At 31.9% G+C, this 4,793-nt stretch overlaps 1 long non-coding RNA gene across 1 annotated transcript; it reads left to right on the top strand.

Moving 5' to 3' along the window:
• Window positions 1-808: 808 nt before the first annotated feature.
• On the top strand, window positions 809-4,403 carry LOC115983542. Its single transcript, XR_004090093.1, has 3 exons — window positions 809-1,007; window positions 1,274-1,423; window positions 4,112-4,403. It is a non-coding gene; the product is annotated as an uncharacterized LOC115983542 (long non-coding RNA).
• Window positions 4,404-4,793: the final 390 nt, after the last annotated feature.

The following is a 4,793-nucleotide window of genomic DNA, read 5'->3' as shown; positions in this document are numbered from 1 at the left end:
TGAAGTAGTTTTGTAATTTCTTACTGTTTTAAGCTGAATTACAAACAAAACAAAGCCTTAGTCCCATATCCATGAATCCTTGGCTGCTTAGTTAGGGTTGGATGTAGTGGATCCATTTATAATAGAGTGATTGCCATCAATCTACTACAACCCTCCTTTTCCTGGGCTTGGGACTGACTATGAACTAAATATATGACACTTAGCACAAACACAGTCATAGTTTAGAAAAATGAAGTACATTCTCCACACTATACACAACCATAATTGAAATTTTCACTAAAGCAAGAGTTAAAGAGCATATATCAGAATGGTTTATTATTGTTGCTTACAGCTTGCTATACATAGCCCTACACTCAACATGCGAAATCGTGTTTTGAACTCAAAACACGATTTCAGCCTATGTATGTACACAATGTGTGTGATAATCATTACTCTATCATAATACCATTAAAGTCTAGTACTCTAGCTTGATAGCACCTTGATGCTTCCAATAGGTGGATCATGTTCTAATTTTTCTAAATTTTTCCTTTGATTAAGTTGTGTTTAAAATTGGACGAAGAAAAATTAGAGAACAAGATACTTGTTTTTAACATATGATCAAATGACTAATGAGGGAGGACCACTGGTCCACTAGTACTGCTTTATGCACAGTGGGTTCAGAAAGATCTTACAATTGTATGTGGTAGCTAACCTTTTTTTTTTTTTTTTTTTTGTAAAATATTATTTTGGGTCCTAAACTTTATCCAAAATTTGTTTTTCATCTCTAAATATTAAGAAGTTTGTTGTTCATCCCTGAACTATTGAAAAGAGAAAAGTGACTGAGGAAAAAAGAGACGTGGTGTTGGGAATAAAAAATTGATTTTTGTGTTTACAAATTTGATTGTTACTTGGACCTTTTTTTCTTTTGTTTAATAGTTGTTACTTTTGTTTTCTACAAGTTTCAGCTTTAAAGCGGCTGCGAAGAAAGTGGTGGAACTTATTTCTAAAGCACTTGCTTACATACTGAGGTTTGGTTTCTCATTTGTTTTTCAATTTTTCAAATTTGATTGTGTATTGTTGTTTGGTTGCTGAAAAAGTGTGGAGAATGTACTTTATTTTTTTGGTTGCTGATGAAGTGCGGAAAATTTTACTTATTGTTGTTAAGGAAATTCATAAATTTGCTAATTGGTTATGGATGGGAATTTACTTGTATATTTTCTTTACTGTTTAGTTGTTTCTTGCATCTATGTAGTATGTGATTATTGACTCATAACGTATGTTTGCATTTGTCAAGGTATTTAGACTAGAACCAAAAGTGAGAGGGTTAGAAGCTGCTGATAAGAAAACTGAAAGCCCGGTAAAGGAAGAGCTTTCTGCAGTAAAGAAGGCAGACAGATTGAGAGAGCTTACTAATCTTTATGGAAAAAGGAAGGCAAGAAATGAGGTAAGCCCCCCTCCACTTCTCCCCTTAGGCTTTATAATACAATTAACAGTAAGGTATTTGGGATTTCAATTGGCATTTGATGAAACTCATATCTTACTTATTGAAACTCATATCTTACTTACTGTAACTCATATCTTATAAAGCCATCGTATTTAATCGTTTTCTTACTTACTGTTAAGTCCACACGCTTATGAAACTCATATCCTATTAAAGAATGATTACATGTATAAGATACCACTTCCTTCTTTGTGACATTGATAAAGAAAAACACAAATTTTTGTAGCCACAAGTAAAGGTTTAGTTGTGGTGAACCTTCAAAAGGGGATGTGCACCTTGTTTATAATTAATTTAAAGGTTAGGCTTTTACATCAAAAATAGTGTTTTAGTTGAAGCAGGTTGAGTCTCAACTATTAGTGGCTAGGACTGTAGGAACTAGATGGACCAAAGCAATTCTAAAAAAGGAGTCATTGAGATATTTGTACCACTTTTATTTTATAAATAAATAAAATAAAAAAGATACCAAAAGGAAGATTCACCTTAGTAGGTTGAAGCTCTCCTTATAAAAAAATAATAATAATAATAATAATAAAACCTTAGAAGGAAAATTGTATGGGAAGAAATTAATATATATATATTTTTTTGGTCAGAAGAAAGTTTAGGTGAGGCGTCGTTAATTTTATATTGATTATTAATTCTAACTTCTTGATTTGAAGAATACTCTATTTTAGTCTGTAGTTATTGAAATTGTCTATGTTTCTAATGTAAATTATACTTCTAGAATTTTTTTAAAATTTTAAATTTTTTAAAAAAAATCCATAGCTCCACAGCATGGAAGCACACGGGGTCATTTTACATTGTGTGAAATAAATTTGGGATGGCAAAAGTGCTTTCACCACATTTCCCCATACATTTAATTTTTGTCCCTGATTGCTGCTACAAAACATGCAGTGAGAACTTGATGTTGGGACCGACCCATTAAGCTACTTTTTTGTCTTCCTAAGGAACAACATTATGATGTGCTTGAACATTGAACTAGGTTACGGACAATTATTTATTCTTGACTGTAAGAATCCTTCTTCATTTTAAAAAAAGGAGTTGTGTGACAATCTAAATACACAGTATCATTGTTGAAATATGGAGCAAAAACAAAGTTGATTAAGAACATTGAACATGAAAGCGTTTAGAAAAAGCAAGAGTAGTGGGACTAATATTAATGACTCTCTACTTTCATGCATCTTCTGAATCAAGTTCTTAATGATGTGCTAATTTGAAGTACCAGCTAGCAGAAGAAATTAACAATGAAATTACTAGAAGAAGAGCAATATAAATGAGATTAGTGATAATTGAACTGTTCACATGAAAATACACACACAAATTTGTGGGTGCACATATAAAACTCATATAGCAAAATGATTACATACCTGACAAACATTAGTGGAGGCGAAATTAGTGTAATCTTATATATATATATATATATATGCACTTAACTAGGACAAGTTTGAACCATAAAGTCAGAGATCCTTTATACAATTTTATATAGCTTATCGGAATGACCTACACGTGAAATTCTGTACCCTATAATATACATATATATCTTTTATATTATGCCACTCCTTTTTGTTGATATGATCTAAACAACCCCAATAAACAATATGTTTGTTTAAGTAGTGTAGCTATTTTGGTATTTGAAAAACTTAAGGTGGCTTCACAATTGCACATGTGCAGGATAGAAGCTTTTTAGTGAGAATGAATACTTGTGTGTAAAAAAAATACTCTTGACCTTTTTCTTTTATGTGGCTATTGGTAAGCTTCAAGTTTCTTTAAAAAATTGAGAGGAAATTTCTTGTGGGTTGGCAAATTATGTGTATATTTTTTTAGTTTGTTTTCATTGTTTTAATTTAGAGGAAAATTAATCTGTCTAGCTGGTACTACTAATTAGCACATCATTAAGAGCTTGACTTAAAACCTTCCACCAAATAGAGTGAAAGTTCAACCTAACTTGATTGGGTTTACCACCATTGTTTTGATCTAGTATCTTGAATTTTCTGTTCTCTCCCAAAAGAAAAAGACATGGTATGTGGTTTATTTCCCCTTAAATGGTGCAAAAGTTGTTAGAAGTGCTACATGGCAATTGGATGGTCAATAGCATACAGCACTGAAAATTCATGTTCATGTTGGAATTTTCCTCTGACTTATGTAACCTCTCAAACTAAGTACTCTGGTGTGTGAAACATTTTTGGAGTAACAATAATAGAAAATATATTCATCCAAAAGGCAAAAATGAAGAGGAAAAAAAAAATCATGATAAAATGCATTACATTTTAATCCTTCTTCCTTTTTGTTTATTCATTAATTATTATTATTATTATTATTTTGAGAAGATTTTTGTCAATTCATTCGACTTTTGAGAGTACTATATTGTAATAACCAAATTTTTATCAGTCCATTGTTGAATTTCAACAAATTTTTTAAGGCGAAGCGCCATATTAGGGCCCAGCCCTAACTCAGGGTCGGTGGATTCAGCCTTTTCCTTTACCCAAAACCCATGATTCAATTTTCATTCCCTATTTTATTATAGTAAATTGTATGAGTTTGAGTTTGGTTTAATTCTCATTATATATGCCAGAGCAACAACTTATTACATAGAATTTTTCCCGTTCTTTAATATTAATTATTTCTTGATTTCAGGTGCAAACAGCTTACAAACAAGCCGTGTAAAAATTTCATTCAGACCGGGCATCAAAAACTAACATTCGCTAGCAGGTTGAAGCTAAAGAATAATTTACGCTTATTTCCTGTACAAAGAGAAATTTTTACCATTTTTGAGTCACTAAATGCATGTTGATGGAATGGTTTTTATTTTGTTTAGGAGTTCTGAATTTTCTTTGGATATTTAGTTGTCTTTTGTTGTTAAAGTGCATGATTTTCTGTCAAGGACGGACCTAGTAGAGGGCCCGAGCCCCCCGGCCCAAATCTTTTTTTTTTTTTAACAAGGTATATTTTTTGTTTTTAATAGTTGGGCCCCTCACTCCCCAAACCTTGGCCCCTGTTAGCCAGCTCCGTGTAGACAACCTACAGGACCCTTTTCAAATTTTTGAAGCAAGGGAGATTTAGGTCTATGCCTAGAGTTGGTCATGCATATGCATAGTAGTATTATTTTTAGGGCACAATGTAAGAATCCTTCTTGTGCAATGCATTAGATTCCCAATTAAACACATTTTTGCATTGACTAATAAAGAAGAAAATAATGTTATTTTTTCTAAAGATAATTAAGTTCAATGTTACTATGCCTTCATAATTTATATTATTCATGCTATCAAAGTGTCCAAACCCATAGATGTATCACAGTGGATTTAGTTAAATTACTTGA

The sequence above is a fragment of the Quercus lobata genome, chromosome 4, assembly GCF_001633185.2.
Source record: "Quercus lobata isolate SW786 chromosome 4, ValleyOak3.0 Primary Assembly, whole genome shotgun sequence".
Taxonomy (NCBI): Eukaryota; Viridiplantae; Streptophyta; class Magnoliopsida; order Fagales; family Fagaceae; genus Quercus; species Quercus lobata.
The sequence above is the reverse complement of the archived record's forward strand: the minus strand, read 5'-3'. Positions and strand labels throughout refer to the sequence as shown.